This window comes from Dermacentor andersoni, chromosome 4 (genome assembly GCF_023375885.2).
Source record: "Dermacentor andersoni chromosome 4, qqDerAnde1_hic_scaffold, whole genome shotgun sequence".
Taxonomy (NCBI): Eukaryota; Metazoa; Arthropoda; class Arachnida; order Ixodida; family Ixodidae; genus Dermacentor; species Dermacentor andersoni.
In genome coordinates, this window is record NC_092817.1 from 11,472,821 (window position 1) to 11,497,370 (window position 24,550).

The following is a 24,550-nucleotide window of genomic DNA, read 5'->3' on the forward strand; positions in this document are numbered from 1 at the left end:
CGCCAGACGAGCTTTCGTCGAACACATTACTATCGGATAATATCGTCAGCAATCTCGAAGGTACAGTAAAAGCAGTGGAATAAATCTATACTGACCTGTACCGTACCCAGATGAGCCACGATACCTCTATTCGAAGCAATAATGAACAGGTTGCAGAGGCTCCTCCTATAACTAGGGATGACGTCAGAAGGGCCTTGCAAAACATCGAACGGGGAAGAGCGGCAGGAGAAGATGGAATGACAGTCAATTTAAACAAAGATGGATTCTCTATACGAATTGTCTATCTACTTCAAGGGTTCGAGAGAACTGGAATAATGCAAACATTGTACTAATGCACAAAAATGGAGACGGTAAAGAACTGAAAAATTATAGGCCCATTGGCTTACTCCCAGTATTATATAAAATATTCACCAAGATCTGCTGCAATAGAATAAGGGCAACACTGGACTTTAGTCAACCAAGAGAACAGGCTGACTTCAGAAAGGGATACTCTACAATGGATCACATCCATGTCATTAAACAGGTAATAGAGAAATCCACAGACTACAATCAGCCTTTTTATATGGTTTTTATAGATTACGAAAAGGCATTTGATTCAGTAGAGATATCAGCAGTCATAGAGGCATTACGTAATCAAGGCCCCGCATGGGCGTCTGCGTCAGCAGGCGTTTGGTATGTTGCGACACCACGTACCCGAGCACAAGAGGGTCGGACACTCCCGCTGTAGCCGGGCGCGGCTTAGCCGTGTCCGGGGAAAGAGGGATGCTGGGGTTTGAGCCGATGCGGCCGGGTGTTTGGACCTTTAAGGCCCCCCGGCGGAAAGGCAACACAGCTCTTTGGCCTCTGCTTCACATAGACGGCACCTCCAGATTGACCCACCTGGAGGAAATCGGCAGTCGCATTTCCTGTCCCCCTCTTCAATCTATTGCTTTCTCTCTCGCTGTTTCTTCTTTCCTGTCTTCTTATCACTTCTCACTTCCGTATTCTGGGCGGCAAGGGTTAACCTGGTGTCATTATCCAACCTTGGGTATTTTATATTAGGTTATAGCGGTGATGCATGGCTGGCGTCTGCAGGTACGCTCCCGACCTTGTAACGTTTCCTTGTTGGGCTCGGCGGTGGGTGACCACCATCGCCACCGAATTTTCCAACGCTGTATGGCAACGCTTTTTCGCCCCTGCCTGCTCCCTGAAGAGGGGGCGAACCGATGAACCATTCAACTTTTTTATGCAACCGAAAGAGTCCTTTCCCAAATACCACGTTGTTCAGAGTCAGCGTGAAACAAAGACAACCCGAGTGATCTCACAGTGTCTTGTAGCCAAATCTCTCACTGAAGCAATAGAGCCAGGTTATAATGTAACAAAAATGGGAAGCGGCGATTTTCTTCTCGAAGTTCGCGACAAGCCCCAATACAAGCTGTCGAAACTTGTAGCGTTTGGGGAAATTCCCGTTTCAGTAGACCCACACAGGACGATGAATACAGTGCGCGAGATCATCTCGGAAGATGACGCTCTCGAACTTAGTGAAAGGGAACTACTAGAAGGATGGCAAAAACAGAGCGTTGTCAAGGTGCTAAGGATTAAAATAAGACGAGATGACAAAGAAACATCAACTAGGCACATAATCATTACTTTTGGAACCAGCATTCTTCCTGAATCAGTTGAGAACGCTTACTGCGAGCTTCGTGTCAGACCATACATTCCAAGTATAAGTATGCGTCGATGTTTCAAGTGTCAGCGTTTTGGACATTGGTCACAAATCTGCACAGGTCATGCTACTTGTGCTAAGTGTAGCTCCATTGAACACTCTTCTGACGTTTGCAGTTCAGCAACTCACTGTGCCAACTGTGAAGGAGACCACCCTGCCTACTCGAGATCCTGTCCCTCGTGAAAAAAAAGAAAAACAAAATAAAGAACTCAATGTCACTCTAAATCTGTCTGTCCTAGAGGCACGCAAGCGTTTCCATTCCAACAATCAGTCCAGTCCTGCCTATGCCGATGTGGCGCGCCGGGGGGAAGCACCACATCATTCAGCGGCCGCCCAAAAATTAAAAATTAAATTAAACTATGGGGTTTTACGTGCCAAAACCACTTTCTGATTATGAGGCACGCCGTAGTGGGGGACTCCGGAAATTTCGACCACCTGGGGTTCTTTAACGTGCACCTAAATCTAAGTACACGGGTGTTTTCGCATTTCGCCCCCATCGAAATGCGGCCGCCGTGGCCGGGATTCGATCCCGCGACCTCGTGCTCAGCAGCCTAACACCATAGCCACTGAGCAACCACGGCGGGTAGCGGCCGGCCAAGTCACACTGAGAGAGACGGCGGTCACGCCATCAGCCCCTCTGACTGGAACAGCCAGCGCTGTTCCGGCCCCCGCAAAGGAGGGCCAGTATAGATCCTCGAGCCTGTGCGAAACAGGGCCACTGCCCGTGCAGATGGGCCCAAAACTCCCGCGAAAGTGCCCCTCGAGCTCCCTCGAGCGCGCTGCGAAGAAAAAAAAATCCCGTATCACGGGGCCTGAAAGGGTCTCCTGAGATAATCTAATCTAATCTCTAATCTAAGATAATCTAATCTAATCTAATCTTCGTGATCTAGCTGGAATGGGCGGCCGAGGCAACTTGCTAAATGTGATTCAAAGTTGTCTGTCCAACCGCACATTTCGTGTTCGGATTGGTAACGTGTCTCGTCTATTTATTCAGGAGGCTTGTGTGCCACAAGGTGGAGTGCTGAGATGTACTATATTTCTGGTAAAAATGAACTCACTCCATACTGTCATACCACGCACAATCTTTTATTCTGTATATGTAGATGATATCCAAATATGTTACTAGTCACGTATCTTAGTAATCTGCGAGCGGCAAATGCAGCTTGGCCTGAATAAATTGTCTAAGTGGGCAGACGAGAACGGTTTTAAACTAAACCCTCAAAAAAGTACGTAAATTCTCTTCTCAAATAAGAGAGGTGTAATACCGCAGGCCGTTATTGATGTTAATGGAGAATTGCTATGTGTAAGCCATGAACATAAATTTCTAGGTCTCATTTCAAGAAATGGGCTGACAGATGGAATAGCACACTGTGGTATAAAGGTTATAAACAGGGATAAGGTGCCTCAGAACGGCTGGCCGACGTTTCCATAAGAGGACCTATCTTCGTCAAAGGCGGCCTCGTCATTCTCGGCATGTTAGTTTTAAAGGGTTAGTACAGTGACGTCACGTGTGGTTGTTGTCGGCGCTGCTGCTGCTGTTGCTGCTGCTTATAATTCACCGAAATTCAGGTCAAGCTGCAAATACTATCACGGCAGTGTTGCAAATGTTTTCTTTGATAACAATGCCGAGAAAAGGTTTCAATTGAACTTAGTTTTTCGTCAATTCTTTCGTCCGTTTTATGAGAACATAAAAATAAAGCTTTCCGGTACTTTGGCTGTCCCATCCGCATTCAAGAATAAGAGCAGTATATTCAGAAGTCAGCGAAGCCCTTAAATATATGGAACCAATGATGCTATCGGCTAAGCCAATTTTCACTAGCATTTACAATTGGGAATGCGATGGGAGCACAGACGAACAAATTAGGTCGTGTTCTGGGCTGGTCAGCTATTACCTAGAATGTGCCGTAAAGAATTAGTCACTCAACTCAATATAACTGCACTCAACCGATGGTCGCTCATTTATGTTTGAGATCAAAAGATCGGCGCTCTATTTCTACGGGTGACTGTCGACAAAGGGGATTACTTTGATTTGCAGTTTTTAGCTAAGGAGCAGACGCTTAAGTTTGATAAGTGTACATAAGCCTGAGGCTAAGGTTCAGCATACTACCCACTCTTGGAATACACGCTCAGAGCTGGATTATAGCTCGTACCCAAGGCTTTTTGTGATATTGGGGGTTGTTGTTACTAGATGGACGGTGACAGCTTCAGAGCGTACCGAGTTTGACAAGTGGCGCTTGGGTGGAACTATTGTCGGCAACTATTGCGAGGCTAGTAGCGCAAACAACACTTCTCCTCCTTCTCCTCATATGTTAGTACCAATGGAACTGAATGTGATTCGAACTTTGAGTATATTCCCTTAACTACCAGGCCAGAGCGCACTAGCTCTGGCTGACCTTTCTGCATTTCTAATAAATTATCTCCCTCTCTATCTCCACAACAAATTGATGTTCAATTTCGTCAAAGATGGGCGTAAACGCTTTGCTGAAGCGAACATCGTAGACAGTGATATTTCACACTCATCACATTCCTCTAAACATCGCCAGTATTGGCGCGTATAAACGAGCTACGGCCTTAGCACCTTCACGCTCCTCACGCGCACATTGCGGCGTGTCTACGGAATCTAGAGAAAGCATCGCCTTTGAGATCTCCCGCTTCGAGAGACACGTTGAGTCTGAGCTCAGCGCGCCACACTGGAGATTTCAGGTGCAATATTCGAGCTCGTAGTTAAAACAATTTGTGCAGCCCTTTACGCGCTGTGGGTAGAATACTCGTGCTGTAAAATACTGCGAGTAAAATACTCACGTCCCACAGGGAAGGCTCAGGTTCGATGCCCTAGAGGGCCGAAAACATTTTCAGCATGCGGTTTATATCGTGCGCCTATAACTGTAGAGTGCGCAGCACCTTTCGTTTTTCGAAAGAGAGAGAAGCATACAAAAAAGGAAATAATGAAAGAAAGAATGAAAGAAAGAAAGAAAGAAAGAAAGAAAGAAAGAAAGAAAGAAAGGAAGGAAAAGGCCGACTAGATGCAGGCTACTCACACCTCTTTTTTTTTTTTTTTTTTTTTTTAATGGACGACACAACATGGTCTTCAAGCAATGTTTCGTTCGATGAGGGTTCTGCATCTTACGACCAAGCAATAGTCATAGTCGGCTCATCGGGCTCCTGTAGGAGTTGCTATTTTGAATGACTTGCATATTTAGGCCGATGATCACGTAAGGTTGCTGCCACGTATTATTATACATTGCGAATCCTAGGCGCCACCCCTTTTGTACTCCGGCCTCCCTCCTTGGTGAAAAGAAACAGTGGTTTCAGACAAGACAAGGCGAGTCGACACAACCAAGGCTCAACGTTCAACACAAGAATCCTTTCGAGTGTAGCTACCTTATTAGAATACCTTTCACAAATTATATGGTATTTTCTGGAATATCATGAGGTTAGGAGAACTAGTAAGGCATATGCATAACTAATAGCCAGTCCTTCTGCTACAGCATTAGTGAAGGAATAGCAGTCATCGTAATCATGCTAAATAAGAGATATAAATTAATGGCAATATAATTGCCTATGCTCCAACGTCTGTTCACTGTAAAGACACAGTAGAATTATTCTACGAAAATGTTCAATCAACAATACTAACATTAGGAATTCAGTATACTGTGGTCATGGGCAACATTTGTGCTGGTTGGAGGAAAATGCAATGTAAGCGTGGGAAAAGCAGGCTGAGAAACAGGCAATTAACAATAGGGTTTCCAGGTCGCCAGAAGGGAACCTATTTTCCTATCTAGGCCGTGGAAACTCCAAACGGGGTAACAATGACTGAAATAGATTTCATACTCTCTGCATCCAGCACAGAGCATGAAATATACTCCGTACTGGACATATCATACATAGAGCACAACATCCTACATCCGAACATGATGCTTCATAGATCAGGCATTATGCAGGATGTGGAAGAATTAGGTGGGGTGAAAGGTGGTGATCGTAGGTTAGTTAGGCCAAATATTGCTTTGAATTTGAGGCAAGAAAGAGTAAAACTAGTCACGAAGAAACAGGCCAGTCTATAAGCAGTCGCGTGAAAATATGAAGCTTCGGAGCAGGAGGGTGAAAACAACATAGAAGCAATGAATGTTATCTTAATGAATATCAGAAGCTGCAATTAAAGTTGTAGGTAACGCCCAGCAAACTGGTAGGCTCCCCCAACTAACGAATGGCCTAATAAATAAACAACAGAACATGAAAATGCAACTTCATAAATCAGATAGAATTTACTGAATTGCTAAAGGTGACATCCAACAAGAAAATAGTTGACATTCGAAGTTATATATAACGTCAGAACGATTGAGCAAGCGGTAAAGAATGTGAGTAGCATGAACTGAGTAAGAAGAAAACATGGAATTGGGAAGAACAAAATCCATGCAGTGAAAGAAAAGTCAAGCATTGTCATAAGCAATTTCAAGGACTTAATAAAGGGAACTTAATAATTATTCGCTAAGCTGTACAGCACTCGGGACAGCCACGTAACCGTCTGCATTCGTCCTGTGTTCTACTTCGTTGTCTCGTCCATAGCGCACTTTAACTTCCCAAAAATATGTCTTACCAACTAGCCTCCCAACACACTCTCCTTGAGTTCACGTAACCCTGATTGGAAGTAGTGACGAACACGGCGCAGAATTTTTATGTGCAACTAGCGATGAATTTAAACATGCTTTGCAAGATATGTCTCCGAGAAAATTGGCTGGCGAACGTAGAATAACAGTCAATTTGATGAAAGATGGAAAAGATAATGTACTCGAAAACCTTTCAGCCCTTTATTTGCAATGCCTCATGACTTCAAGTGTACCATAGACTTGGAAGAATGCCAACATTATAGTCATCCATAAAAAGACGAGAGACGTTAAAGGATAGAACAACTATTGTTCCATTAAATTACCTTTAGTACTGTACCAAGCATTCATCAAGGTAATTTCGAATAAAATCAGGGCAACGCTTGAATTACATCAAGCTAGAAGAAGAGGCCGACTTCACAAACGTATATTACCCAGTGTATCTATTTCAGTAACCAAGCAAATGAGAAATCTGGAGGAATTAACTAGCCTCTACATATATGTGGCTTTGATAAATTTGGAAAGGGCGTTCGATTCTGTAGAGATACTAGGAGTCACGGAAGCTTTGCCTTGCGAAGGAGTACGGCGAGCTTATACACCGATGTTTTACCAATATTTATAAATATTCGACCGCTGCTTTATCCGTTCACAAGAAAAAAGGGAAAATAGCGATTAAGAAGGCGTTCAGACAGGGAAACACAATCTATTCAATATTTTTCAATGCCTTTTTAGAAAAGGTATTCAAATTGTTAGACTGGAAAGTACTAGATGTCAGGCTCAATGACGCAACATCTCAGGAACCTGCGCTTTCCAGATGACATCGCGTGGTTCAGCAACTTTGGAGGTGACTTTCAACAAAAGATTGGAGACCTTAGCCGACAAAGCGCAAGATCAGGTCTGAAGACTATTATGCAGAAGTCTAAGGTAATCTTCAATAGCCTGCCAAGAGAACAAGAATTCCTTACTGGAGGTCAGCTTGTAGAATGAGTGTAAGAGTACGGTTATTTAAGCCAATTAGCCACAGCGCACCGAGTTCACGAAAATGAGATCCACAGAAGAAGGCGTAAGTAAAGCACACCAAGCTAAATGCAGTGTTCGTTCATACGCGGCAGCTTCGAGAGCACTGCGATCGCGGCCCGCAAGCAGACATTTATTATTATCTTTTATATATATTTCGCGAGCTCCTCTTGGACAGAAAAAAATTGATTACGTAACAACTATGAAGTTGGAAGCCGTTGAATGAGGTGTTTTTTGGAACTCTTTAAAACATTGCTATTGGAAGTTTAGCCCTAACGTTAATACTTGCGAAGTTGTCTAATTAACCTTTACTAATTATGGAGTTAGAGAAAGATCGTAGTGTAACTTTCTCCGCATACTAGCCTGCAACATGCACTTGGTCGCGTTTTCTTGAAGTATTTCAGCATACTTTTAAGCCTCGAATCCTCACTTAAGCTATTAAAATTTTAAGCGCATATACTTCTTTTTTGTTGATAAATTGCACCTTTCCTTTTCTCTGATTTCTTGGTGAAGTGTGCCCGTCGTGGACGCAACGTTAGCCGCCGTCACGTGGGTCGAGTGGCGGGGAGTCTCCGCGTATGGACGTCTGGTCTGGCGTGCACGTCATCGCTATGCTGCAAAATGAGGCGCATAAGACCTTTAGCGCTCAATTAACCGCTTCACGGAAGCTTCGCTTCATATGTATTACTGCGTGTGCGTTGACGCTGCATAACGTTTTTCTTGTGATGGGCAAGACTGGTAATTCAACCAGTGATTACCAGAGTGCCTGCTCGTGTAAATATCCTGTTATTACATAAAACACTTTTTTCAAGCTAACACGTGACAACCTCTACGAAGATGTGTGATATCTATATTGAAAGATAGACGCAGCAACCATGCGTCTGCAGGAAGCACCGCTGGTAACACTACTATGAATCGCGTGGCCGAAGGATGATTACGGTTTTTTCGTGTGCGAGAAAACTAAATTTAAATGAAATCCGTAACTTGTAATGTGAAATAAAATGTCAACTGTTTCAGATAGGGAGGCTGAAATATCTAAATATTGCAATAACTAATTATGTGAGCATACACAATTTTAGCGTGGAATTATTTTTCTGTCGCGCAGGAAGTTGTGATGGGCAATGGCTTCGCAAAGATTACGTTCGACTCTCGGGCCAGTCTCGTGCGGCGATCGTCATCATCTTCAACCACGGCCGGCTGCATGTGCGACTGTCGCACCGCCGCGGAGACTCTTAGGGCCACATGTTCCCTAAGGCGGATCACTGACGGATCTGTCCGTCTGGCCATGTGTATTGCGCACTGCAAGAGACGGGAATTTCATACGCCACTCCTGTTCTGCATCGAACATGCTTTCCCGGTGCTCAATGCCGCACACTCGTTGTTCCTGATCCGCCCCCGTTGCCCTATTATGCACGGCAGCACAAATCCTGCCCAACCTGTGATTCGCTGCAAAAATGACGTTAATACTGTAAGGTGCTCCAACCTTCTTCAAACGGTGCGAAAGGCCACGTATATGAGAAACGCTTACCACATGACTACCATTAACACCCCTCGCTTCCGTTCTCCCTCTACTTTCGCGTTTCAATTAGGCCAAATAGTATACAGGGTACACTATTTATAGTGCACCCTGTACAGGGTGTACTCTGTACAGGGTATCCCGCCTCACCTAGTCTTCCCAACTGTCTAGTAAAGCTTTCTTCCGTCAAATACGAACAAGATTTCTTCAAGGACGCAGTCAAACAGGAGCAAGCTATAGCATTCTTAACAACTTTCCAGTGCCCTGAGCGAAAATCAAGAACTGGCTTAACAGACCGGGTAGGATACGTCCAGCAGATGTGTGGCCGGGAGACCTGATACTCAGGTGCAAAAATTTGGTTGCCCCATTGTCCGGCAGTTCGCACGTGAAATTGAGCCCCGGTCCCTTCTCTCTGAAAAGCTTAAGTGCATCGGTACGCGAAACACACGTACTTGCGTCCACCAGTATAAGGAAATAAGAGCCGAGGCAATCGTCGACAGCATCAAACGTAACGAAACGCAAACGTTGACGCGGCCACATATTGCAATTGAGGCGCCTATGCATTCTCCGTGGTGGACGCCCATGGCTCACTTGTCAACGCAGCCACGGTAGTTACCAATTTCACTCATGAAGCAGAAGAGATGGCCATCGCGGTGGCCCTTCGAAGCTGCAAAGGAGCCTCCGTCATTTACTCGGACTCAAGAACAGCCATCAAAACCTTCTCGGTAGCTCTCATCTCTTAGAAAGCAGCTATGGTTGTTAACAAAATCTTCCATCAAGAAACGGGAGATTACAACCTCATGTCCCCGCACATCACATGGTTCCCGGCCTACATGGGCAACATTTCCGGACGTCTCGACTGTAATCCGAACGAGCGGGCACACAACTGGCACGAGAACTGGAATTCTGCGTCTACGATCCGCCCCCTCCTTTCGACCCAGCCTGGAGGGGCCTAGACAACAAAGACCAGCTCGTGTCATACCACGATATCACTTCAAATAATAGGTTAGGTTGAAGAATTTTTCCTCATCACCCAAAGCTCAAAGAAAGCACAGGCAGTTGCAGGCACTTACAGACAGTTGCAGACTACAACATACATCACACCAACGACACTAAGCAGGATCAATCCAGACCTTTCTACTGAATGCCCACACTGCGGCCACGAATACAACAACTTCGAACACATGCTCTGGCAGTGCCCTGCTAACGCGGACACAGACTTTCCTGACCAGTCCTCCTGGGGCTCAGCGCTCAGAAGCACAGAGCTCATCGCTCAGCTCAAGGTTGTCCAGAGGGCCCGGGCCGTCGCCGAAGGAATCTGTCTACCGGCCCCGACCTGGGTGGAGCCGCCGGATTGATTTAATTCTTTCTCCGCAGGACCTAAATAAAGTTCGCCCACTCGCTCACTCACTGAACCTACACACCCTCCTGACTTCTGTGTGTAGGCGACACCCCTCCATTCAATAACAGTGCAAGATAAGTAACCAAACAATAGCTCGAAAAGGGCATCCACTGAGGCGCCCCAACTTTTCATAAACTTGTGTTCGTCGTTGTCGCCCTGAGTACTGCCCCTTACGCACGTAATCAAGCCTCGGTGCGGTGAGGAGTAGAACAAATCTTCAATGTCAATGCTGAACCGCCGCCACGGAGACTGAGGGACTGTTAAGAGCACGGCGCCCTTGAAACATTTGTGAAAAAGAGACTCGACATAAAGAGAGTTTATTACACATGAGGGATAGTTCATAATGTTCATTGGGATGGTCGAGACGGAGTGGGTGTTAAGGCGAAAGGTACGCAGTCGAGATAAGCAAGAGACAATTAGAGTATTGGTGGGAAAAAATGCAGGGAATAAATTTGATGGGATTGGCTTGGTACAGGCATAGGTAGCTGTACAAGGTAGATATAGAGGTTTTAAGGAAGGAAGGAATGATTAAGTAGGCATAGACAAAATGCTAGAGTGATAAATATCCATAGATTACTTGATAATCTCAGTCAGGCTAGGAGACTACCTGTCGCCACCCCGTTTCTGAAGGGATGCCAGCAAATCATTGTCATCATGAGGGAATAAGCCGTTCTCTCGTAGTCGAGGCTGAGAGTGGTGCTGTAGTCGGGCAGTAGTCGGCGTCGACGCACGAAGCCAGAGGTGGACGCCTCCGTCGCAGATGGGCTACACGGGGGCGCAGCACCGGTCGCGATCCCATCGGTGGGAGCGGCACGACGTGCTTGCGAGCTGCACACCAACGCGAGGACGAAGCCGCGGGCGAACCAAGCCTGCTGTCGCACGTAACGCGCATCGTCCGATGTCCACGTCTGTGCGCCCACTGTCGAGGCGCGCTCACCGGAGCCTAGCTGAGGGAAAGGGTTGTGGTGGCGGGCGTCGCGAGAGACATCAAAGATGACGAGGTGGCGATAACGCGACGGGGCGAAAGCCGTAGCGGATTCATGCTGTGTCGAGGACTCAGGTACTGGTACGACGTGAAGGGCAAGTAGAGATGGCTGGTGCGAGAGACCATCGGAACTCGGGACGTTACGTGAAGGTAGCGGTCAGCTGCTTTGAATAATGTGTCAAGAATGTCGTCAGCGGTACTTGATGGACTAGTAGACCAAAGGAAATCATGGGGGAACGGAAAGGAGGGCATGCCATGGTTGGTTGGGGACACGTATTGCGAGGGTGATATCCAAAGCTCTACGTTGTTCTCTGATGTAACGTTGTCTTCGCACGTGCTCAGTAGTCCCGGTGCTTTTTCGCCTTAGGCCAGCCTTGCAGCTCATGTACGCAACCGACTGTTGACGAGGGAATCGCCGTAGAATGTGACGACTGAGAAAAGCTGCGAGAACAACGCCAAAGCAAAACCTCAGCTCCGCAAGTCAGGTTTGCGCAATGGTCTCAGCTTTTGTGATGGTGCACAGAACTTAAAGGGTTGACGAGTGCAGTACCACTGCTGCGTTCAATTTCCGGAGGTTCAGCCGGCTTCTTTAAAGGATACACGGATCGCTAGAATGTTATTTCATTTGTTTATCTTCTTGCTCCATGTCGGGCTTTCTTTTCCCATCCGCTTCCTTTCGCATGGATTGTCGCTTTTTTTTTTCCTCTCAGCCTATTGGGAAGACCCAGGTATCAGCCACTAGTGATCAGGCTTACGCTTTCTCGCGCCTGGTTTGCCTTTATCGATAGATGGGTGTAGTTTCGGTATCGTTGGTCTCCCCACTTAACGAGTTCCTTTGTTGATCTGCGCGACCGGTGTGCGCCAAAGGCTTCAAAAGTATATCAAGATGCAGTAAATAAATAACGTAAGTGAATAGCTGTCAAAGAGTCGGCAGTGCTGTAATTCCAGCTGCCCCTTTCACTCATTCTACATTCCTTTTTTTCCTTCTATAGAGTCATGCGATCTTGGTAAGAGAAAGCTGAAATTTCATGAAATAGTGTATCACATGTGAAAAAATCGCGAATTGACAGAGAGAAAGGATAGAAGAAAGTATAAAGAAGATAACAATTTAAATACATACAACAGAGCGAATAATTAAAGTTATACAAAGCTCGCTTGTGGGGTGACAGTCTAGAGAGGATTTGTCGCCCGGCCTCGCACACCGGTACTGTGAGGTCACATAGAGGAGCCAAGACGCGAGACCTGACTCGCGTGCGATATGGACCGCGTTGTCATTAGAGTACCTCGGCGCTGTTGGTAGGCAGCGCGTGCACGCGGTAGCAAGACATGAGCTCCTCTCGCGGTGCCTCGCAAGCACAGCATCGCAGGAGCAGTTCGAGGGTCTCCACGTCGCCACAGTTTATGCCAGTTGTCCGCAGCGGTCAAACCGAGGCGTTGCCTTCGCGCATGCGCCCGAACGAACTGCACTACACCATTTGTTATTTACAAGGAAGCGCCACTACACAAATGTTTCCTCTACAAACTCATCCGCGTTAAAGTCAGAGGCGATTATTTGTGCAAATGCTTCGACACAATTTTTTTATTCTTCTCCAAGCCACTCGCCGCCTGTCGACGCAAATGTCTCTCTGTACGGCGCTCCCTCAGTTGCAGCGTCACATGCCCACGCTCGGAAAATCAGTCGTGGACATGCGAGGGAGGAAAAGCGTTCTCTCCCCCGTTTTAGCCTACGCAGCAGATGATGATGCGTCTAATTCAGCGCGTCGCTGCGGGATGTTTCCTCGTTCTCGTTCCGCTGATGTGGCATGCGTTGTGCTCGACATGGTGCCGCGTGTTTTGCTAGACGTGGCGATGAAGACGTTGACGTCACATGTCAGTCTGCTCGAATCCCAACAGCGGAAGTGAAGTGCACACATATTGAAACGTTAAAGCATTGCATTAGGTGCGTTAAACGCTTCGCATTAAGATACATTCCCGCAGTGCGCGGATTCTGCATAATTTTTCTGTATATTCCTATGCTTAGTTCAAAACAAAGGCTCATAAGACTGTAAAAAAGTCAGCGTGTTAGCGCCGCCTGTGCCACAAGGAAGCGGAAGGCAGTTATAATTTACTAGGAGTTTAGAAGGTGCGCCTCTCCCACGCCTTACCACCAGTCAATACGACTTTCTCTAGTTGGCCGTGTTTACAGCGGGTACCCATATTTTTACTTTGGCACCTGCAAAAGCCATCGATCATCTCCGGTGCCACTGTTATCGCTTCGACAAACAGCGCCAAAGTATCCATTGCGCCTTGAATAGACTGGACGATAGGCCATTTACAGAAGCAAAAGCCTTGGGAGCCGGGCCTCGCAGCTCGCCAGCCTAGAAGGCCACTCGAGTTCTACGTATACAGTATAACCGAAGGCGACACACTTGAGTGCATGACTTTGGATACGCTGCACCTGGCTCGGTGCTCGTGAAAGTGTGATCAAGACTCGTCTCTCTCTCTATCTATCTATCTATCTATCTATCTATCTATCTATCTATCTATCTATCTATCTATCTATCTATCTATCTATCTATCTATCTATCTATCTATCTATCTATCTATCTATCTATCTATCTATCTCTTTCACTTCCCCATCCCCACGTGTAAGGTGGCAAGCAAGACAAAGGCTAGTTAATCTCTTTCCCTTTCCTTCCTGCCTTCTCTCTCTTTAGGGACCTCAATATTCGCAGATTTTTCTCTAAATATGACTGTCATTCACAATGTGGAATTTCACAAGAATCGAATGGGATAATAAAAGATAATTAGTCATGGTTAGAAAAAAAGCGAATACTATTTTAAAAACTATCTTGGAATTTAAAATGTAGAGATAGGAAGGTAAACACGCGCAGTTGCCAGCTCTGGGAGATGCCACAGGTAAGGACTAATTACTTCTATCAAATGTTGCGCTTTAGATTACCCTCTGGTCTAAACAAAATCTACTTTGTCTAAACATCCGTATTTGTGCTTTTTTATTTCTTTTCTTTGTTTCCGGAAAAAAGGAAATGGAAAAAAGAAAGCATAATTGAATTTTTTTGGTAGATTGTATTTACCTAATTTTTTTATTGTAGTATGTATCGCGTTGCACATTTGTTAACTTCATATATGTATAACGTGCATGCGTAATTAGCGATCCCTTTCTTTTCTGCTTCAATTGTATGATAACATACGTTCCTTTTATATTGTTGCGGGAAGAAAGCAGGCCCACGAGTGTAAAATAACGTATACTTACAAATGATGGATATGGCATTCAGGCAACTGCCAGACTTCGTCTTTCTCTAGTCCAATTCAACTTCTTCCTTCACTTCACCGTAACATCACCCTCCCGGCGGGGTAGCTCCGTCCCGGTGCAAGTTATACAGCCTCACTTAATGGGGGGTTCTGTGTATGCATTATGTTTCACTTGTATTCATTCTATATATGTGCGTTATGTTTGTCAGTCTTGCTATTGGGACTCAGTTGACTCTTATTGAATATGTAATACTCGGCCTTATGCTCTCTCACTGCCTGTTAAAAAAGGCTGCGGACCACGTCAAGCTATAAAAAAGCTTTTTGTGCATTGTTCTCAACATTCTTGTGCCAAAATAAAGTGAATTGAATTGAATTCTGAATAAATAAATGTGAAGCTAAAATAGCGCACTTTTTTAAAAGATTACAAACGAAATCGTTTTCAATGAGAAGAATTCCTCAGAGGCATAATGTACATTTATTTTGTTCAGCAAAATACTGCCAGCTTGAATGCCAGACATTAAGCAGGAATGGGCGATAAATAAAAAGTAACAAAACAGGCAGAGAGAGAGGGAGGCATATAAGGAAGGCAGGGATATTAACCAGTCAGGAGTCCGGTTGGCTACCCTACGCTAAGGGAAGGGAGAAGGGGAAGAGAGAGAAGGTATAGAGACATGCACGGACAGTACTTGTGTCAAAGCCGCTCGTACATACTTGACGTTCTCAGAATGCACAAAAGTGCCTCCACTGCCTTCTGAGCATATGAACGGCGGGGACGGTGCTCTAGTACTGTCTGTTGACTCAGAGAACGATAATCTAGTTTCCTCAATGTGTTGGACAAAGATTGTCTTTGGGCTTGAAATTGAGGACAGTTGTTCAAATCATGATTAAATCAAATGCTCAGTAGTTCAGAACGACAGCTCGAATCAGATGAGCGTAAAACCAGCTTATATAGTAAATACCACTTATAATATATTGAGTAGTGACGAAACAGATATACGTACCGTACAGTAATGTCGAATGCCAAATAAAACAAGCTCATAAGATCATGCTTAGATGCAAAGGCGCGACGTTCCGGGCTCTTTCCAATTCTTTCAAATTGTCTCAAATAAGAAAGAAAGAAAGAAAGAAAGAAAGAAAGAAAGAAAGAAAGAAAGAAAGAAAGAAAGAAAGAAAGAAATGCCTCCTTGACGGTAGGTCAAAAGTTGCATGAAACTGAGTAAACTGCCTCAAACAGGCAGCCCGAGGCATTTTGCTTTGTTTAATAAAACTTTTGTCATACAGTGTGTTTCCAGCTGTCGGTCCTGATTCTGGATTTTAACAGTACAGCCCACATTCCCATGACAAATACCGATAGATGAGGTTCCCAAAGACAGAATATTAGCTATGGAACAATTCAATCCACTGCGGCGAAACGGGGCTTCTACAATAACTTTTAAGGACGATTAGAAGCGGTGGCATAACTGCTAGAAGTTCTCTATAGGCTCATAGTCACCAAATAATGGAGACGCCGGGGGGAGGGAGATAGAGCAAATCTGTGAAGATAAATGCTTAGCGCACAAATTACTGGCGGTGTACTCAAATGATCCATGAAAAAATCTAGTGGGTCCGACGATATACGTACTGCCTTCCTCAAACGATGCGCACAATGGATGTCACATTATCTAACTATTATTTTGCATAAAATCTTGTCAGACTCACTCACTACCACAAGGCTATCGCACCGCGTTTGTGATAAATGTATTTAAAGGAGGCAACCGAAGTCAGGCAACTAATAACCGTCCAGTGTCGCTCACTTGGGTTATTTAAAAAAATGTTTGACCATATAATAGCAAAACACATGTAATAATGCACAGTAGGGATAGGCTATGGTGTCAGCCATCTTCTTTATTCTCCACCCTCGTACCTTCGTCGTCTTCGTTAAGGCACCCTGTAGCTTCTTCTTCACAACGCCCACGCACAACACATACTTAGGCTCTTAGAGGAGCGCAATTCACTATACTGTTATCAAGACGACTGCAATACCGGGTTATCAACCGTAAGACAGCTTATCAAAACATTTCATGATTTTGCAAGAGCCGTGGATTTAAGACAACAGACTGGTGTAGCGTGTGTGGATTTAGCGAAAGCCTTCGATGAAGTACCCCATGGGAATTTATTCTTCAAAGTACGCAATGCAGGGATCAATGAATATATATGGAAATGGATTGAAGCACAATTAGCAAACCACTCGCATGTAGTTAAATTAGATGCTTATGCACGAGATCCACAAGCCGTTCTTTCAAGAGTGCCTCAGAGGGCAGTATTGGGGCCACTGTAATTTACACTCTACATCAATGACATCAGCAGCCTGTCAGAAGAAAATGTTAAGCTTAAGCCTTTGCTGATGGTTGTTTAATATACATTGCGATTACTAAATCAGGTAACTAGTTGAATATCAACAAACGCTTGCAAGATTTAGTTGATTCGTGCTGTAGGAACCGGAACACGTAAATAAATTACTTAAGGTCTACATGTACATATATGAGTAAAAATAAAACTGTCTATTTATGGTCGTGTAACATATAAAGGACGCTTTTAGTGAGAACATGTCAGTTCAAGTACTCAGGAGTCTCAGTGACGGCAATGTTGGCATGTAAGCAGCATATAGATAACGTCTCTGTGGCTGCATATCAAAAGTTCTTAATATAGTTCTAGCATTTTAAGAAAAACTAGAGCATGCATCCCCTGTTGTAAAAATTATTGTCATACAATTTTCATTAGACCGGTATCTGAAATTCATCGGTTGTTCGGACTCCCCATAAAATGACGCTTAAAAGGAAGTTGGAAAGAATTTACTGATTGGTGGCGCGTTCTTTTGCTCAAGATACCGGAAAACGGACTCAGTGACGCTGATGTTACAATCTTGCAACTTGCATCTTCTTGAGGTGCGCAGAAGTACAGACTAAAGGTGCTGTTTTAAATAAAACAGGATCAAATTAAAATTGATCGTCATACATATGACGATCAATTTTTTGACGGTCCTGGCAAAAGGAATCCACGAACCGACCACTTTACGATATCCAACCCTACAAGAGCTCAAGTGATACATTTCGCTACTCATTCTTCTCGCATGTGATTGAAATGTGGAATATTCTTCTAAACGCTATCCGCTATCCCTGCACTGAATGATGTCGGTCAATTTGGACATGCTTTGGATGCGTACTTGCAGGATTACCGATCTCATTTCGATGTGCCGATTGGTGTACGTGATCTCACGTACATTGTACATAATTTGATGTACGTGAAGGTATTGTCCCCGCTTTTAGGCCCTCAATTGAAGGTTGACAGTATTATAAATAAATAAATAAATAAATAAATAAATAAATAAATAAATAAATACACTTCAAGTACACTTAAATATACTTAATAAGTACACCTAAATTTCTGCTCCAAGGGAGTATCAGGTGTCGCTACATTGATGAAGTTCGCTAAGAAGGCTGCGTTCAAAGAGCTTAGTCAAACAGCATGCCTCATAAACCTAACGCGGGATCGAATCCCGGCCACGGCGGCCGCATTTCGATGGGGGCGAAATGCGAAAACACCCGTGTGCTTAGATTTAGGTGCACGTTAAAGAACCCCAGGTGGTCAAAATTTCCGGAGTCCTCCACTACGGCGTGCCTCATAATCAGAAATTGGTTTTGGCACGTAAAACCCCAAATATTATTATTATTATAAACCTAACGGCAGTTATGCAAGCTGACTAGGGAATTAACGAGAGAGCAAGACCACTAAAGGCCACTCTTGACAGGCAATAAATCTTTTATGGACAGGCGCCCAGACAAATCAAATTAACCTTAAATGAGAGGATACTAGAGAATGAAATGTAGGTAAAAGCTGAGAACTATTATCATTGAGCGATCAACTTATGATAAATAATTTGGTACTAAATGGCCTGTCGATATTGATGAACTTACTCTTCTTAGAATTAAAACAACTAGCTGCGGTTGCATTCTTCTTGTTTGAAATTCCGTGAAAACATAGACCACGAAGTAATCTACATTCAGCAAAGCTGGTCGCTTATTTCTAAAATGCTATTCTTTTTTTCTTTTTTGTGTCCTCGTTAGTACAATCACATTTCCGGTTTGATTCGATCTGCTCTACGTTTTAGTTTCTTTCTCTTCATTCTTTCTTTCTTTTTTGAGAGAGAGAGAGAGAGAGAGAGAGATTTCACCGCTCGCAAGCAGCTCAGATGGTTTAACAAGCGCCTCTTTTTGCACCGAACTGCAGTTTTATCTTTCGCATTTTACAGTATTCAATTTCACAAGGCGTAACCCGTCTTTCTCCTTCTATTTTGTCCACCCCGGAAGCTTGAAATATCTGTCTGAGCGTCCTGAACACTGCTTGCCATTCCCCCGAGAGGGAAAAAGAAAAAGGTCGTGCATGTCTTGCTACCGCCGGAAGCGTGATATTCTCCAAATATTCCACTTTCAATTCGTATGCTCGACATATGCTTCATTAAGATTGAAGCACAATGAGAACTGTGTTACTTTCCCTTGGTGTTCTTGCAAATGAAGTATGCCGGCTTGGAGGTAAAACTGGAACTCCACAAGAACAGCATTTTCTCTTTTTCTTTCTATACTTTTTTGCGGAAGAAACGCGGCCATATGATCAGAAATTGGGGGAGAGCATGTAACGGGAAGTCTAGGGAAATGTACAGTGCATTCGCGATTTAGGCCAACTGGGTCTCTTTTTTCCTTGCAAGCCAGGGAAACGTGATCGACTGAAAAGACTTGTCTCTTGCTACCGCGAGAACAGGGACAAAGCAGCTGCACTCTGTGTGCACTTTGTCGACCCCCTGTAGCAAACTTTACATTAATGTTCATCCAATAATAATTCACATGGTCGACTACTTCTCAACAGCACGTGTGACCGAAACAAAGGAACGTGATTATCCACGTCTTATACATTAGACAGTCATTAGTCGTACCCTCGATTTCTTGGTTACCCACGGCTGTGTGAAGAAATCGAACCCGGAAAGGAGTTATCTGGGATGTAGTTTCGCATAGGCGCCGACTGCGGAGGGAGAGGCTCCGGAGCCCCCTCCGAAACTTCCCGGCGGGGGCAGGGCCCGCATCCCCTCCCCCCCATCTTTCGCAGTGCCCAAGCTTGCCCCCCCCCCCCCCCATCCCCTACCTCCATAAAGTGCAAATAACAGAGTTGTGTTACCTACATCATATAAGGTTGCTTTTGAGCTGCCTGCAACTTTTCAGAAGAAGAAGAAACTTTATTAAGGAATAGTCCGGTAGTTCTCTCTGTGGTGGCCTCAGGTGACGGCTCGAAGTCCTTGGACTCGAGCGGCATCTTCGGCTTGCCGGACAGCCCAGAGCTGGTCTGCCAGCTCTGAACTTTTGATAGCCGCATCCCAGCGCGGCGACACCTACGGAGAAGGTCTCCGGCGGCTCCCGCATCCGGGGCGGCGTCGGGAAGAAGCGAGCTCGAGCCTTCTATTCTGGCAACGGCCGCGATAATGGATGCGTCGCGAACGCAGCTGGTTTGATTACCGTTGTTGCCGGCACATTCCCAGAGCATGTGTCGCAGTGTTGCTCTCTGTCCACATGTTTTACACGCGTCTGTTGGATATAAACGCGGATAGCAGTTGTGTAAGATAGTGGGGCTAGGGTAGGTGTGTGTCTGGAGCAAGCGTAATGTTACGGCCTCTTTCCTGTTCAATTTATCGTGCAGTGGCGGGAATGTGCGTCTTTCGAACCTGTAGTGTTGGGTGAGGTCTCTGAACGTGGTTAAGCGATCGCCCCACGCCCAGTGTGTTTCTTGTTGCTGTGTTTCTGTTGTAGTGTCCCGATCCGGCAGATCCGATGCCCCGCTCTCGGGGGTGGAGGCGGCCACATAATCAGCGGTGGCTCGGCGTGTGAGACCTCGAGCCGTGGCGTGGGCCGCCTCGTTGCCCGCGAGCGGAACATCGGTGTGTGCCGGGGTCCAGAGGAGGAAGACCGTAGAATTTTGGGGTTGCGAGGGCGATGATGAGTCGCCGTCGTCAGAAATTTGGAGTATGCGGGCCGCTTCCCGCGAGACACGACCGCGCTCGAAGCCGCGGATTGCCGCCTGCGAGTCGCTGATCACGATCGCAGCGTTCGGCACCGCGACGAGTGCTAGGGCTATCGCGGCTTCGTCGGCCGCCTCCGTGTGTCCCGTGGTCACCGTGACGCTCGCGAGGCACTTACCCGAGCGGTCTACAACCGCTACCACTATCACGTGTGCGCTTCTCCCTCCTCCATATCGCGCCGCGTCTACGTACACCACCTCGTTGCTGTTACCAAACTTCTTCTGGTGATGGTGGTATTATAAACTTTATTTAATGAAGGCCAAAAAAGAAAAGAAAATTAAGATGCCGCCGTTCCGTGGGTGGCCTTCAGGCTGCCGGTCGTGGCCACCAGATCATGCCTGGCGGTGACTTCCGCTGCCCAGATCGTTAGCTGTAGCTGGACATCCGGCTCCGAGCTGGCCAAAGCAGCCTCCCACAGCTGCGGACTAGATACATGCCAAGAGGCAGGGGGAGAGTGTTTCGGGCATGAATAGAGAATATGAGCATAGTCTGCTCGTGGGTGTCTGCAGAGCGTGCATTCAGGTGAGAAGGCACCGGGGTGAATAAGGGCAAGTCGGGCAGGAGAGAGGAAAGTGTGGGCCTGTAAATGGCGCCACGTGTTCTATTGGAGCTTAGACAGGGGATTTGTTAGGGGGAGGGAGGCCTAGGCGAGAGTTGCGGTAATGAAGGGTGATGTCATGGAAGGTGAGGAGGGAGTCACGCGTGTCCATCCCGGAGTGGAGGGGGCCAGCTCGGTCTGTCATCTCGCGAGCGATGGAATTTGCCGCCTCGTTGCCAGGGTGCCCCGCGTGAGCCGGAACCCAGATGAGTTGGATACGACGAGAAGAGGGAGGGGAGGGGTTGAGTTTCGGCGTAATTCTAACGCTTGCCGGGAACGAGAACAAAAATGTCAACTCTCCCGAAGTCACTTTGCAGTGTCCTGTGTGAACCTGAACGAGAGAACGAGGCCTTCTCTGTGCGCTGCGCTCAAGAAACGCCGAAGGACGACCGACTTCGGTTATGAGCATCATCAAGCGACATCCCTCCGGACAGCGGATGCAGTCCCCTGACCATCGGGATCTCCTTCCCCCGGCGGGGCGGTCTGTTACGTTTCGCCTACGACGCGCGGTATAGCCGGCGCGGATGCATCGGACGCCGGGGCTTCGTTCAAAGCGGCGTACATTTTGGCCCGTTCGGAGCTGCCGCAAAGCCTCCCCGCCAAGCGCGTCCAGGCGTGTTTCAGTGCCACGTGTCTTCGTGTGTGCGTGTGTGTGTGTGTGCCCACGCTTGTCAAAGCGCGGCAGCCGGGGAGAGGAGCTCCCCAAGTGTGAAGCGAGGAGGTCTGACCGGCGCCGGCTTGGCGGATGCGTCACTACACTCGTCTCAACGTGTCTCTCAGCCTGTCCGTGCCCGCCGTCACGTGGTCTCGTCACGAGGCCTTCCTCTTGCCCTCAACTCCGAGAGTATAAGAGCAGCTGCCCCCGGACGCCAAGAGAGAGGCTCCGATTTCTTCCGTTGAGTTACGTGCTCTCCCGTCTCTCCACTTCGGTCGACCTGACCGCCCGCTCTTTTGCGATGTTAAAATAAACAAGTTGTTCTGTTACCAGTCGACTCGTGCTTTGCCGGGACCTTCGGATGCTTCCAGTTGTGCCCCAGGCCGCCAGGCCAACGCTACCCTTGGGGCTTGCGACCCATTTGCAACAACGGGCGTCAGCACTGAGGTTCCAACAAGGCACAAACGTCTATGCCCGAGCCCGTTCGTGCTTTATTGTGCAGGTTTGCTATTGGACAGGCGTGGCAAAAGGTTGTTTCAAGTGCCAGAATGGCAAGAGTCCTCGACAGCTAGTCGTCGGTATTGGATATGAGGACAAGAAAAGAGAGCCGTTTACCAGCACGTGAGTATAGGCGCGTTGTCGACAGTGCACCATAATCGAGCAGCTCTTTTCGGAAACCACAACAACTCGTGGAACTCCTGCACTCTTCTTTTGCTGAGCGCTCACAACGGAATAGCAGCGCTGTCGACGACTACTGCATGCACACAAACCAAGTCATCGTACAGGCAGGCCCCGCACACTCTTAAGTTCAACAAATGGCCACAGAGGGCGAAAAATCAATCGAGGCGTGTTTCAGCGTAAGCGCGCAAGTGGAGCTACTGTAATTTGGTCGAATACTTTAATTTGTGCTTTTTCTGCTAGGGGCGCTGAACTTGTTAAATTTCTTACTTTACACAAACCATTGACATAAACAATCGAGGTGTGTAAGGATGTTTTTTTACCTCAGGCAAATAGGCAGTTGATTTTTTTTTTAAATTTGATTGTTGAAGCTGCTTTTTAGTCATAGCGTCAAGGTTTTTGTACTTGATTAACCTCCGACAGCCGACAGCCTATTGGTATCGATGTGTTTCCTGGCCGTTGGTGTTCGAATACTACGGCGGTATAACATTTTCGAAAGCATGCTGGTTTCGTCTGCGAGTCATTACATAGACTTGCTGTAAAGAGGCCTACTCTTGGCAAAAAATAGTGCCTCATTTTGTTTAGGCGTTGATTATCATAATGAATGCGGCGGAGGTTGAGGGAGTACGCTTGAAGGTACGTTTTTATGCCGTTGATCTCCATAACACCGTAAGTACGCAAACCGATGTCACAGAACACCCTATGCATCATTGTGTGTTCTCCGTCATCGCTTGTTTGCTGTACGCCTACTAATTCTTCATTTCTTCTTCAAGTGTTGTATCCTCCTTTTGTCCTTGTTCTCTTGTGCTTCACTTACAGTATGTCGTTCCGTCAACTGTAATCGCATATTTGCAAAGCCAATACGTTTGATAAGACGCAGTGGTTATCATAATTTCACTACACATGTATTAAGTTGGCACTTATGATTCAGATACAGATACCTGTATGCGGACTTGCACGACGTTGATGCGGAGATTAGGATATTTATGACACCCGTAAGGAAGAGACAGCTGACGGCCGTAAGCTGTTGCGTTGTTTCCGCCAAACTACCCGGCCTGGTAGTGCTGTAAAGATGCTGTGTAAAAGTGACACGCAGTGACAGGGAAATTATTATACTTAGCAGCCGACCGTACGTTTTGTAGCTTAGGTCTTCTTTCTTGTACGTTTGTGCTACCCTTATTAATGAGCCATTTCTTGACTATGTTCTTGACTATGTAACCGCGTTTGTGTAGATGCGTAGGCGTGTGCTTTTTGTTGCACCTGTAAAATGCAAATAAAATATTTTCAGGCTTACTCAATCTTTGGTGTCGTGTGCGTTTATTCCAGTCGAGGCCATCGTGCCACCTGGAAACCGTATTCTGTCAGTAGCCCTACACGAAATGCAACAGCTGGAGCGCGGCGGCACAACTCGGGGTAACGGTGGCGTAATAAACGAAAAACCGCTCGGGATGCCCTTAAAAGTCAGTTCAGAGTGTGCCTTAACTCGATATGACTCAGCGCTATAGATACATGTATTCTGCTGCGCCTCGATCGTGCTCCCGCCAGTTTGGTTGCTGTGTGGCAAACGTAGCGCCTACATAGGCGCTATGTTTGCCGCACAGCAACCAAACTGGCGGGGGCACGATCGAGGCGCAGCAGCCAGAAACCCAGTAAAACCACAGAACACCTGGTAAAGCGGCCATACTGTGCAAAACCCCGTTTCCGGATGGATGGATGGATGTTATGAGCGTCCCCTTTGGAACGGGGCGGTGGGTTGCGCCACCAAGCTCTTGCTACTATGCTGCCTAATATCCTACCTAGGTTAACCAATGAAAAAAGAAAAAAAAACACAATGAACTACCGCGTCCAAACTTTCTGATCCCCTATTGCGAATTGTGCTTTTGTACGTCTCCGTCTTTTGTCGTTTCCCTACTTTTCTTCCACCAATCCTCCAATCGCCTCTTACTAATGTCTATTGCGGACCTGTTTGCTTTACCACTGCTCCCGCTGAACCCAAGGGCTTCAAGGAGGCCAGTGGTGCCTAAATCGACCGCTGGGTAGA